The sequence below is a fragment of the Leptonychotes weddellii genome, chromosome 6 (assembly GCF_054177405.1).
Source record: "Leptonychotes weddellii isolate Sample4059 chromosome 6, ASM5417740v2, whole genome shotgun sequence".
NCBI classification, from domain to species: domain Eukaryota; kingdom Metazoa; phylum Chordata; class Mammalia; order Carnivora; family Phocidae; genus Leptonychotes; species Leptonychotes weddellii.
Genome location: NC_138374.1, coordinates 50409009 through 50422223, shown reverse-complemented (window position 1 = coordinate 50422223; position 13215 = coordinate 50409009). Strand labels below are relative to the sequence as shown.

Genomic DNA, 13215 nt, shown 5'->3' with positions numbered 1-13215 from the left:
CAGCGAGAGAGGGAACACAAGCAGGGGGAGTGGGAGAGGGAAAAGCAGGCTCCCGGGAACACAAGCAGGGGGAGTGGGAGAGGGAAAAGCAGGCTCCCGGCAGAGCAGGGAGCCAGATGCGGGGCTCGATCCCAGGACCCTGGGATCATGACCTGAGCCGAAGGCAGACGCTTAACGACTGAGCCACCCAGGCGCCCCAGATGACCCGAATATTGCCAGCAACACTCTCCTTCACTCCCCATGGCCCTGACTTGGTCATGTGACCACATCTAACTTGGAGGGAGGCTGGGAATACAGTGTATGGCCGAGTGATCATGTGCTCAGTTAAAACTTGTGAATTTTATTATGAAAAAGAGGAAGGGGAAGATGGATATTAGGGAACAATTAGGATCTCTGCCAGAGGGAGGGATTTGGGGTAGGGGGTCCTACAATTCAGTAGGTGGGGGCCAAGCCAAAGAAATAAACCTTGTTTTTCATGCTCAGACTACTGGGGCCCAGAGAAACATGGCTCATAAATGTAGATCTTGTGTCGGCAGTCTACTTATGAGCTGCTCGGGGGAAAGGCAGAGATTGATGATGGAAATAACCTCTACCTGGCACGGGGCTGGAGACCTTAGGGAGTGCTTATTAACCACCTGTTTGTTTATCAACGGGCCAGGAAATTATTAATGCATCCATTCTCTTCAGCCTTTTTTGTAGATCAGTTTTTCTTGTCCCCTGACTCCGCAGGATATTGGCAGATGCTATTGGTGCCCATTCCAACATCCACTGCCTTCTTTTTCCTCGTCAACAGAATCGCATTTTGTTTGGGGCAGCACCATGTCAATGAAATCCTTGCCTTCCCTGCCTCTCTTGAAATCAGAGGAAGCCATGTGTCACGGTCTGCTCGACTGTGTCCGTTTCCTATGGCTGCCATGACAAGGTGCCATAGACTGGGTAGCTTGAACAATGGGCATTTATTGTCACACAGTTCTGCCGAGCATCACAGGACTGGTTCCTCCTGAGGACTGTGAGGGGAGGCTCCGCTCCAGGCCTCTTTCCTTGGCCTGTAGATGGCCACCTTCTTCCATTATTCCTTACATCGCCTTCCCTCTGTGCCTGTCTCTGTCCACATTTCCCTGTTTTATATGGACACCAGTCATATGGGGTTAGAACCCAGCCTAATGACCTCTTTTTACCTTCACTGCTTCTTTCAAGATGCAATCTCCAAATAAGGTCACATTCTGAGGTCCTGGTGCTCAGGATTCCAACCAATCTTTTTTGGAAGGACACCCATCACACCAGTGCAATAAAAACAGAAATCAGCTGGAGGTATTTGGGCAAGTGTTTGCTTTCCTGATAAAGTGAGCCCGCTTTCTTCCTGCCTTGAGTGTGACTATGATAGTTGCAGCCTCAGCTGCCATCTCTGACGGTGACAGAGGCCCTGAACCCACTCCAGCAACCTCGGATCTCTGGACATCTTGTCACATGGCTTTGATTCAGGATTTTGAGCTGTTTCTCTTATCTGCAGCTGAAAGCATTCCTAACCAGTCCACCATCTCCCTGGACGGTCGTTCATTCCCCTGCATCTGTTATCGGACATTCAGAACCTTGTATAAGAACATCCCCACTCATCTATCTTCCGATGTCTCGTTCTTCGAGTCATGTAACTTCCAAAGCAATGGTGGGACAGGGGCACACATCCTCTACCGAAATGCCTGAGGAGGCTGGGCTTTGAAGAGATGCAATATTGGAGCTGAGTGGACCACAGAGAACTGAAGACCCCAGCCAGAAGAGTATTCGGAACAGGAAGACAAATGGGGTGGATAGGAAAGGGAAGTGGGGGGTAGAGGCAAAAAGCAGACAGATCCAGTAATGCTTCTTACTGCAGAGACAAGGGAAGGGGGATTTTCTAGGATTAGTGACATGGCGGAGCCTCGAGGAAATCCCAGGGGAACTTCCTCCATTGCTAAAATACGATAGTGTAAAATCACGGGCTGGATAGAAACTGGGGAATATCTAGTTCAGGTTTAGCAAACTTAGATGCTTCCAGGGTCCAGGCAATAGCTCGAGTGAGCAAAACCCCAAGTGGACACCATGGAGAATAGTCCAACAGACGCAGCATCTGTAAGTCAGCTCCCAGTCTTGATTCTGTGCTCTGGGTCCAGAATTGCTAATTCTAATTTTTCCAGAAAAGCTAAAAATTCATTTTCTTATGTTGAAATCTCCAGGTTTTTTTTAAAAAATTTTAAAGCAAACTGTTTTATTGATTTTTTTAAAGATTTTATTTATTTATTTGAAAAAGAGAGAGAGAAGACAAGTGGGGGGAGGGGCAGACGGAGAAGCAGACTCCCTGTGGACCAGGGAGCCTGATGCAGGGCTCTATCTAGGATCCTGGGAATCATGACATGAGCCGAAGACAGACACTTACCCAACTGAGCCACCCAGGTGCCCCCAAATCTCCAGTTTTTTAATGTTGGAAACTCATTAAACAATTTTGAACCATATATGAGCCAAATAGAATGCATCTGTGAGCTAGATGTGGTCACCTGAATGCCATCTTGGGTCCAGCCCCACATCACACCCAAAGCAGTAGACCACACTATAGTAGCCTCTCCTTGAGTGCCTCCAATGACAGAGTTCATTAAAAATCCACTAAACCCTGCACCTCCAGACAGCAATCCACTTCTCTCCTATAGCTTTAGAAAGAGCAAAAGATCATTTCCTTGGTGCATCCATTGTAGCTTTCCCTTTGCCTGTTAAAATCATGCCATACAGCAGCAACAGATACATCAGAGTCTTTCAGGCTCTCTGTAAGGGACTAAGAGGCAGCAGAGATAGGAATGGATGGGTGCACATAAATATTTAGGAGGCCGAGATGGCAGGTCACTGTGACTGACTAGAGCTGAGCAGTGAGGAAAAGAGGAATGGAGGTTGACCTGTAGTCTCTGACTGGAGTGATCAGAGGATGATGATGCCATGTTCCAGGAAAGGGCATGTGGGAGGGGAGAGGACTTGGAGCTAGGGGGAGGAGGGAGGGGGAGCAGTAGGATTGACTTACAGGATGTACAGTTAGATGTGCCTGAAGGACATCCAGGCAGCCTCAAGGAATCTGGGCGGAAGCTATAGGTTTACGGGAGCCCTCAGTAGATGCAGGAGCAAAAGGAGTGGGACGGCTTACCGGACAGAGGTGTGGGGTGAGAAAGGAAGGGGACCAAGGGCAAAACCCGGAGAACATCAACATTTCCATGAGGGGCAGTAGGGTAGCAGAGGGCAGATGAAGACACAAAGGAGATGCCAGGAAGAGACAAAGGGAAGCAGAAGAGACCAGTGTCCTGAAACTCAAAGAAGGAGGAAGGGCTGAGAAAAAGAACAGAGTCAGATGAGGACCAAAAAGAGTCTGCTGGATGTTAACACCAAAGCAGCTTCTAAGCTATTGCGGGGTGGAGGCCCAGCTAAAGGGCCTGAAGAGTGAAGCATCTGCCTTAGGCTCAGGTCATGATCCCAGGACCCTGGGAATGAGCCCCGCGTTGGGCTCCCTGCTCTGCAGGAAGCCTGTTTCTCCCTCTCCTACTCCCCCTGCTTGTGTTCCCTCTCTCGCTGTGTCTCTCTCTGTCAAATAAATAAAATCTTTAAAAAAAAAATGAAGAGTGAATAAATGGAAATGAGAGCGTGCTAAACCAGCAAGTGTAGACAACGCCAGAACCTTGGCTGGAAGGTAGGGAGGAAAACATGGTCATCGCTAGGAAGGGCGTTGGGACCCAGAGAGGGATGTTTAAAGCTATAGAGACAAAAAAAAAAAAAAAAAAATCAGAAGAGAGAGGAGAAGTCCAGTTGGAGATACAGGAGAGCACAAACCTAAACTCTGAGGCTCCTCAATCTTATTTTTATAGCATAAACTGCCTCTTGGATAACCCCATGTCTTAATCTTTTCAGGCTTCCATAACAAAAATACCATAGATTGGGTGACTTAAACAACAGAAATGTATTGTCTTACAGTCCTGGAGGTTGGGAAGTTCGAGAGGAAGATGCCAGTTGATTTAGTTTCTTGTGAGGTCTCTCCTCCTGGCAGTAGACAGCTACCTTCGCACTACATCCTCACATGGCAGGGAGAGAGTTCTGGCACCAGCCCTATGGATCAAAGCCTTACCCTTATGACCTCCTTTAACCTTAATTACCTCCTTACAGATCCCATCTCCAAATACAATACTGTATCTGAGGTTAGAACTTCAACACATGGATTGGGGGAGAGCGGACACAATCCAATCCCTGGCACCATGTACTCACCTACCTATCTATTATGGGGGCAAGCTATTTGGCGTTTTGTGGACCTTCCTAGAACTGCCAAGCTGAAGTTCCCTTCACCTTACCTAACCCTCCTTTCTCCCCTTGCATTTCCCATCCTCAAAGTAGAAACTCAAAGGACGGACATTGTTAAGAGAGTTGCCTGGTGATCAAAATACAAGATGTTCTTCTGAAAGGGGAAGGAGTCTGGAGCTTCCAAGAGAAACACACTCATGTCAAGCCCTGGGGCTGGCTCAGTGGGACTGCTGTTTGGACATATTCCCACCAAGGATGTCCGCAAATACACTCATAGTTTCAGTTGTCCAGATATGTCATGATAAATGTGAGGTTTGGGGACTATAGTACCCACTTTCTCTCAAGTCTAACTACTGAACAATCCCTGTCTCTCACTGCACTTGTCCTGACTCCTGGTAAATTATTTATTCACCAGAGAGTTACTAAACATGCTCATGTGCCAGGCACTGTGGTAGTCCCTGGGAAAAAGCAGAGACCATGATAGGCTGTTTTCTTGGACCTTACCGTCTAATGAAGGGGCAGATAGTAATTAATCACACAACTGTAACTGGACAGGTCATACAGGTGAGGCACACAGTGACACGAGAGCCTCTAACAGGAGACTGGGCCCTGGCAGAGAGGGAAGGGAAGGCTGCCCTGAGAAAATGCATCCGAGTGGGATGGGGAGGATAAGGAATGAGTAGAAGTCAACTAGGTGAATATTAGAGAATATACTGGTTTTCTATGCTGCACATAGAAAATAGTAACACACTTACACAGCTTTCTTTTTTTAAACAAAAATTTAGTGACTTAAAACAATACATTTATTTTCTCACAGTTTCTGTGGGTCAGGAGTCCTGGCATAGCCTAGCTGGATCCTCTGCAAAGCTGCCATCAGGTGTGATGCAGGGCTGCATTCTCACATGGAGGCTTGACTGTGGAAGGACCACTTCCAAGCTCATTCAGGCTTTGGCGGAACTCGTTTTCTTGTGGCAGCAGGATTCATGGCAGCTTGCTTCTTCAAAGCCAGTGAGAGCAAGAGTAAGAGAGGTGAGGGTTGGAAGGGGGGAATTTAAAGTGAGTCCGCTAGCAAGCTGGAGTCTTACATAACTTAACATAATCACAGCAGTGACATTCCATTGCCTTTGCCATATTCTCTTGGTTAGAAACAAGTCACAGGTCCCCGCACACTCAAGGGTGTGAATGCCAGGAGGTGAGCATCATGGTGGTCACCTTAAAATCTGTTCACCACAGAGAACAACCAGGCAAAGGGAAGGGCACATGCAAAGGCCCTGTGATGGGAGGGAGTGTGGTCTATGTGAGGAACAGGAGCACAGAAAATGAGAGGGAGAAATGTAGGGGCTGAGGCCAGACCATGCAGGGCCTTCCTCAAGATTCCAAGAATAATGGGAAGCCATGGAAGAGAGGGTGGTGACGTAATCCAATGTGCACTTCCAGTCAGTGCTACCCCAGGGCTTCTGAGCTGAATTCAGAGTGGATGAATAACCCCATCTGAATCCAGCCAGAAGACCCGGATACAAGGAGTTGTCACCAAGGCAGGTAAGTCCCATAGCTAGATGGAAGCTCCATGAGGTCTGTTCTTGTTCACCCCTGAACCCAGAGTTGGGGCCATATCAGCATCTGAGCAGATATTTCTGAATGAATTAGTTGATGGAGAGATGGAAGCCAGGTATCTTGTTCAGAACCTGCATGGAGAATCAGATCCCTGGAGTCAAAGTCTTTCACCCTGAATCTGACAGCACCTACTTAGTCATCATAATTCCCACTGAGTCCTGGATGGCTCAAATCAGTTGAGTGTCCGACTCTCCGTTTCCCCTCGGTCATGATCTTGAGGTTGTGGGAACAAGTCCCACATAGGGCTCCGTGCCCAGTGGGAAGTCTGCTTCGTATTCTCTCTCTCAAATAAATAAATAAAATCTTTAAAAAAGAGAAAAGAAAAAAAAAAAAGAAAACCCTGGGCTCTACCCAAAAGAGAGCAGAAGCTCGCTGGGGCAGAGCACCTCTTGCTTCAACATGGCAAGCACCCACTCTTGGCTCCTGGCTCTCAGGCTCCATACGCTGTGTGCTTTGCCTTTGGGCGGTGGCTGGCCCAGGGCATGGCACATCATTCACTGTTTGGATGACAGTACATTTCCATGTCAAAAGTGCTCTCTCCCGTTGCAGCTCGAGCTATCAGAACCAGAACATACCACTGGATGTGGAATGGCATTAAGCGTATTGCCTGCTTCTCCCTGCAGGCCTGGGGTAATACAGGGAGGACTGTACCACGAAGAATCTTCTATTTAATATTGGGATGGAGAGGGAGAAAGAGAGGCACGACAGGTGTTGAATTGTAGTGAACAGGCAGGTAATAAACTGGCTGCGATGGAGGACTTTCTTATGCCGAGGTAACCTTGAACAAACCGAACCTCATTTTCTGAAGTCTACGGCTACAGACTTCTGTTGGCAGCAGCCGACAAAACCTCCCCAAGAGGAAATGCTGAGGCACAGCCCCTCTGGCATAGCCAACGGTCACCATGCTGCTACACCACCTGCACCGCTTCTCCCAGCCTCATGGCCCTCGCACCTTCTCGGCTTTGGACTCGTGCCTAATCGCCATGCTCGTTGGCCAAACCTTGGCTGGGCCCGACATGTAGTCCTTAGAAGGGCACTCCAGGTATGAGGGGTTCGCCCTCCCATTTTTCAGAGGACAGAACAGCTTCGAAGCTCACGGTCATACAAGCAGGTGGGAAAGCCGGCACTGGAACCAAGGCACGTCAAAGCCTATGCACGGTAGACTGTTCCCAACCCACAGCAAGAGGCTAGAGAATTTCTAGAGATATAGCAGGTGACCTTGGGCAAGCTAGCTTCGCTAAGGCTGCTCCCTCGTCTGTAAAACGCGCATAATAATACCTACCTTGTCTGGCAGTGGGAATAGAGAGATAAAAGCTCTAGAAGGCCTAGTATAGCACCCGACTCAGCCTGGATGCCTATAAAAGTTATCTATGATTGTTATCACCTTCTTTTTTTTTTTTTTTAAAGATTTTTATTTATTTATTTGACAGAGAGAGACAGCGAGAGAGGGAACACAAGCAGGGGGAGTGGGAGAGGGAGAATCAGGCTTCCCGCGGAGCAGGGAGCCCGATGGTGGGGCTCGATCCCAAGACCGTGGGAACATAACCTGAGCTGAAGGCAGATGCTTAATGACTGAGCCACCCAGGCGCCCCTTGTTATCACCTTCTGAACACGGTCTCTTATATTTCAGGAGATGGATGCTGTTCATTGCCCAGTGCATTCAGAAATGTGATGATAAAGAATGGGTACCCAAGGGGCACCTTCCCCCAAGGTGAAGGAGCAGATGCACAGGATGGCCAGCCAGAAGCAGGAACACTCGTCCTAGCTGCATGGGTCTTGGCTGCATGGCTTCAGTGAAGTCATAACCTCTTTGAGCCTCAGTTTCTTTATCTGTAAAATGTAGGATAATAATAAGAATAATAAGAATAAGAATAATAAGCAGCCTGTCTCCATCATAAGGCTGTGGCTCAGCTTACATGAGGTGATGGTCCGAAAGTGCTTTGTAAAGTGGAAAAGTGTTATCCAAAGGTAAGGGGTGATTATCCTTATGATGATACAGATCTTGAGTGGATGGCCTCATTACAGAGGGTGGGGCCAGCCTTCCTCGGCCCCCGGGGAAGACAAAACCAGAGGGAACACAGTCACCAGATAAATGCAGGGAGAAGGAATGAGTTTTGGAAAGCCTGGGTGGCTAACCATTGAAATAATAGACTCTAGGAAGGACATCCCTGGGTCGGGGATATCCAGGCCACTTTCGTTTTTTGCAAGTCCAATTATATCAATACATATTAAGCATTCCAAGAAAGGGCTGCCCATATGTGGTGTATTTTGCATGTTCAATCAATAATTTGCATGTTCAATGGCAGGACTTCAGGTATGGATCTCGGGGTACTATGTCTGTGGGGGTCACAATTGCCCTGGCAGCTTCTCAATCCCCAACTATCTAGATAACCTCATTCTGAGATAATACCCAACTAGTATATTTGAGGCCACATGAGACCCTCCTAGTCCCCCATGGTAGGCTCTGGGGGAGGAGGCAGAGATATCTTTAAATTCTCATCTGACAGGGGCACCTGGGTGGCTCAGTTGTTAAGCGTCTGCCTTCGGCTCAGGCCATGATCCCAGGGTCCTGGGATCGAGCCCTGCATCGGGCTCCCTGCTCAGTGGGAAGCCTGCTTCTCCCTCTCCCACTCCCCCTGCTTGTGTTCCCTCTCTCACTGTGTCTCTCTCTCTCAAATAACTAAAATCTTTAAAAAAAATAAATTCTCATCTGACAAATAGACTGCGATATATCCATAAGAGGACTACTACTCAGTCATAAAAAGGAATGGACTACTCATACAAGCAAAACGTTATGCTGCATGAAGAAGTGACATCTTAAACAATACATATGGTATGATTCCGTTTATACAAAGTTTTAGAACAGACAAAGTCAATCAGTTGTGATAGGAAGCAAATCAGTGATTCTTGCATGGGGTTTGGGCTTTGATGCGGGGGGTTGATTGAAAAAGGCTAAGGGGGACTTCTGGGTGTGATGAAATGTTCTGTATCTTGACTGTGGTGCTGTTCACAAGAATGGAAACATTCGTCAAAACTCAGAGGCAAGCACATTTGAGAGGGGTGCATGTCAATTACACCATCACCCAAATGAGAAACAAAAATTCTCACCTCAGTAGGGAGAGCCACACCAGACCAATCTGCCCACAACCGCGTCTCCTGTTTATATCTCAGCTTCCACAAAAGCTTTTTAAAGTCAGATCAGCACGTACAGACCACAGGCTGGTTCTGAGCCAGGCCCCAGGGGATGTGAGGCAAGGAAGTCCTTGTCCTTGTAGAGTTAGAAGTCCTGCAGGGGACCAGATGCAGAAGCCAACAGAGCTCCTGCACGAGGTGGGTACAAGTGATCTCAGGGTGCACAGGGCACTGCGGGAGCTCAGAGGGAGGGAACCGACCCTGGCGGGGGAGAGGGAAGTCAAGGAAGGTCAACCTAAATGGAGTATTGAATAAGAGTGTGGGCTAAGCGGGAAAGGGGAAGGGGAGGAGACCATCACTCCAGGCAGGATGTTCATTCACTCCATGGGACCTGGGGCGCCTCTGTCTTGTTTACTGCTATATTCCCTCCCCCAGAAAGTACCCAACACATAGTAGGTGCTCATTAAGGATCTGCTAAAGGACAGTATGACCAAATATGGGAGTCTGCAAACTATGGCCCGTGGGCCAAATCCAGCTGGCTGCCTGATTCTGTTAAGGAAGTCTTACTGGACCCACACTCAGTTGTTCACACATGGTCTCTGGCTTCCCTCTTGCTACGATGATAAAGTTGAATACTTGTGACAAAGACCATCTAGCCTGCAAATCCTAAAATATTTACTCTCTGGCCTCTTATTGAAAAAGTTTGTTAATCTCTGACCAAAGGCAAGAGGGGATGCCTCTGGAGTTTAACCTCTAATTAAAGGCTAGGAGGAAGGAAATTAGGTGAAGTGAGAAGAACAGTGGGAATGAATCCGAGTGTCCAGTTATAAAGCATTTACACACATTTCCTTACCCTTCATGGAGGATAGGCAGATTGGTGCACTCAAAGCCTGTTCTGACTTCCTTCTGCTGTGCCTTCTCACAATGCAGAGGGTGCAAAGTTAAAAAAAATGGCATTTTCATGTGCCCTCGAAGCAAGACCCCCAGATGTGTGTTTCAGGGATGGGGGTTATACCAGCAGATGCCTTCACACAAGACTTGAATTCAGAACTGAGTTAAGTGGGGGGAGCAGTGTTGTTGGCCCAGGCTTCCATTATCTGGATGGATCTAGAGGGTGTGGTGTGGCTTGGAAACCACCAGTCCGACAGCAGCTCTGTGATCCCTGATGGTGACTATGGTGGGGCTGGCGGCTGGGCCAGTAGCTGCTTACTCCACAGCTTCCGGACTCTGGTCCGGGTGCCGCTCTCCCGGAGGGTCGGTTCTGCAGGGTTCTGAGGGTCATTCCTGGAAGCCCAGCCTGGAGCCCATTCCTGGAGCGCACCCAGTTTCAAGCACCCACTTCTCTGAATTAACCTCTTCTGTTACTGCAACTAACTCCTGACAGGCTATTTAAAAACATGTATTGCAGGGGCGCCTGGGTGGCTCAGTCGTTAAGCATCTGCCTTCGGCTCAGGTCATGATCCCAGGGTCCTGGGATCGAGCCCCGCATCGGGCTCCCTGCTCAGCGGGAAGCCTGCTTCTCCCTCTCCCACTCCCCCTGCTTATGTTCCCTCTCTTGCTGTGTCTCTCTCTGTCAAATAAATAAAATCTTAAAAAAAAAATGTATTGCATTCTTTAAATGAAACCAGGTAAACATACACGTTTAGCTATTTATGTGTTTTCCCATTAGACACCCCCTGAAGTGAGAGCAGAGGAATTTTTTTTTTTTTAAAAGCATAAACCCATAAAGACTAAGAAGTCAGGACAGGATACGTATGGCAGAGGACCAGTGAGAGCAACAACATTCTGGAAGCTGGAAAGCAGAGAGCCGCGTGGTGAGTGACTCTACAGGGTGGGGAAAAGTGGGGGCGGAGCAGCTAACAAGGAAAAGGCCAGTTTTTATCAGCGCTCTGGGAAGGCTCATGGATTGGAGGCTCCAGGTACCTCTGTGGTCAGGGGTTCGAGGTGTGGTTGGAGAGAGAAAGACTGGCTTAAAGTCTTTATTTTTTATTTATTTATTTATTTTTAAAGATTTTATTTATGTATTTGACAGAGAGAGACACAGCGAGAGAGGGAACACAAGCAGGGGGAGTGGGAGAGGGAGAAGCAGGCTTCCCGTGGAACAGGGAGCCCGATGTGGGGCTCGATCCCAAGACCCTGGGATCACGACCTGAGCCGAAGGCAGACGCCAAACGACTGAGCCACCCAGGTGCCTCTGGCTTAAAGTCTTTAAAAGGAACAGCTGGAACCCCCAAATCTCTTCCACTATCCTGCCCAGCCAAGCACCTTTCCCTCTGGCACACCCACAGGTGATACGAGGTTTACCTTTGAGAGAAGTTGAGCAAGAGATACAGCAGGTCTTGGGGACACCTGGGGCTTCAGAGACACACTCCAGGTGTGGCCCTGGGAAGGTGCTGTACTGAAAGTGAACGTCTGCATTCTGAATGGAGAGAGTCCCTACTCCCTGCCTGGCCCCAGCTTGGCTTTCAGAACCCAGGTCCAGACTTCCACACCCCACGCAGGAAAATGCTTTTTGGGGAACACTGACCAGCAGAAGATAAAACATCTACAGATACTGACATTTGGGGGACCCCCAGTGAAATAGCTGGTCTGGATCTGATGACCGCACAGAGAATCTCACCCTGAAACAAGCCTCCCCTCTACCTCAGAGTGTCCTTTTAAGTGTTTTAGCCCCTCATGAATGGACAGCCAAAGATCATCGGCCATGTGAGGAATGCTTCTAACATGAAAAAAGGGGTTTAAAAACAGGCAGAGAAAGTAAACCCAAGGAAACAGAGACAACGCAAGTTGGAAAAGACAACTCCAAAAAGACTCCAATATTTCAGGGAGATAAAAGGTAGTGCATTGTGCTAGACTGTTACATTGGCGGCCCCCAGTGAACTCTAACTCCTGGGCTCCTGTCCTCTTCTCCATTGCTTCTGGGCGTGGCCATGTGACTTGCTTTAGCCAAAGGGACATTAACAAGTGTGGTGCAAGCAGGGATTTATGAGTGCTTGCACACTGGGCTTCTGTTAAAACACTTGTAATCAGGGCATCTGGGTGGCTCAGATGATTAAGCATCTGCCTTTGGCTCAGGTCATGATCTCAGGGTCCTGGGATTGAGCCCTGTGTCAGGCTCCCTGCTCAGTGGGGAGTCTGCTTCTCCCTCTCCCTCTGCCTGCCCCCTCTGCTCATGCTTTCTCTCTCTCTCTGGAATGAATAAATACAAATTTCCAACCCCCCCCCGAAAATAAATTAAAAAAAAAAAAACCACTTATAATCTTTGGGCAAGTGTGGTGGTTTTAAAATATGTCCACAAATCCTTGGATATGTCTCCCTTCAAAAGGTGGAGCCTAATTCCCTCCCCAGAGAATGTTGGCCTTACTTAGTGACTCGATTCTAATGAACAGAATGTGGCAGAAGTAATGACATGATAGGTGATTTCCAAGGCCAGGTCATAAGATTCACTGTAGCTCATTCTGTGTTCCCTCTCGCAGTGCAGTCACTCAGGAAGAAGCCAGCTGCCATGTCACAAGGACACTCAAGCGGCTCTAGAGAGGTCCACATGATGAAGAACTGAGGCCTCCTATCCCCTGCCATGTGAATGAGCTTGGAAGCAAATCCTCTGACCCCAGTCAAGCCTTCAGATAAGTACATACCTGGCAAACATCCTCACTGCAACCTCATGAGAGAGTGGCTTTCACATTCCTGACCCTCAAATACTGAGAGATAGCAAATATGTATTCTTTTAAGCCACAAGGTCTGGAGTAATTTGTTACACAAGTTATTCAACTTCCTTGAGCCTCAGTTCACCATTTGTAAAATGGTTATAATAACGGAGGCTACTCTATAGGGTTGTTGTCAGGAATATATGAAGCAGTGGTATACATAAATTAGTTAAAAGAGTGAGACACTGGACGTTAGTTGCTGTCACAGTTATTGCTCAGTTGCTTCTAAAAGTACTCTGCCAACCTACAATGGTCCCACCTTCTTGAGTTCCTCATCTGGGAGTACATATCCCCAGAGAATGTCAGTTTAAGAAGCAAGTTTTTGCCAAGACAATTCAATGGGGAAAGAATAGCCTTTTCAACAAATGGTACCAGGTGGACTGGTTATCCACATGCAAAAGAATGAAGTTGAACCCCTATCTCACTCCATATACAAAAATTAACTTAAAATGGAGCAAAGACC

The 13215-nt window shown here is 47.9% G+C and overlaps 1 protein-coding gene across 2 annotated transcripts in view; it reads right to left on the bottom strand.

The window, feature by feature from the left end:
- The window catches only part of LRRC20 (leucine rich repeat containing 20), a 106781-nt gene that overhangs the window by 90088 nt on the left and 3478 nt on the right, over window positions 1-13215 (bottom strand). Inside the window, exon 3 of one of the 2 annotated variants that reach the window (XM_081824126.1) lies at window positions 7516-7743. The exons of the other annotated variant lie outside the window; for it this stretch is intronic. The gene's annotated coding sequence lies outside the window, so the exon portion shown is untranslated. The remainder of the gene's footprint in view (window positions 1-7515; window positions 7744-13215) is intronic. 2 annotated transcript variants of the gene reach the window in all.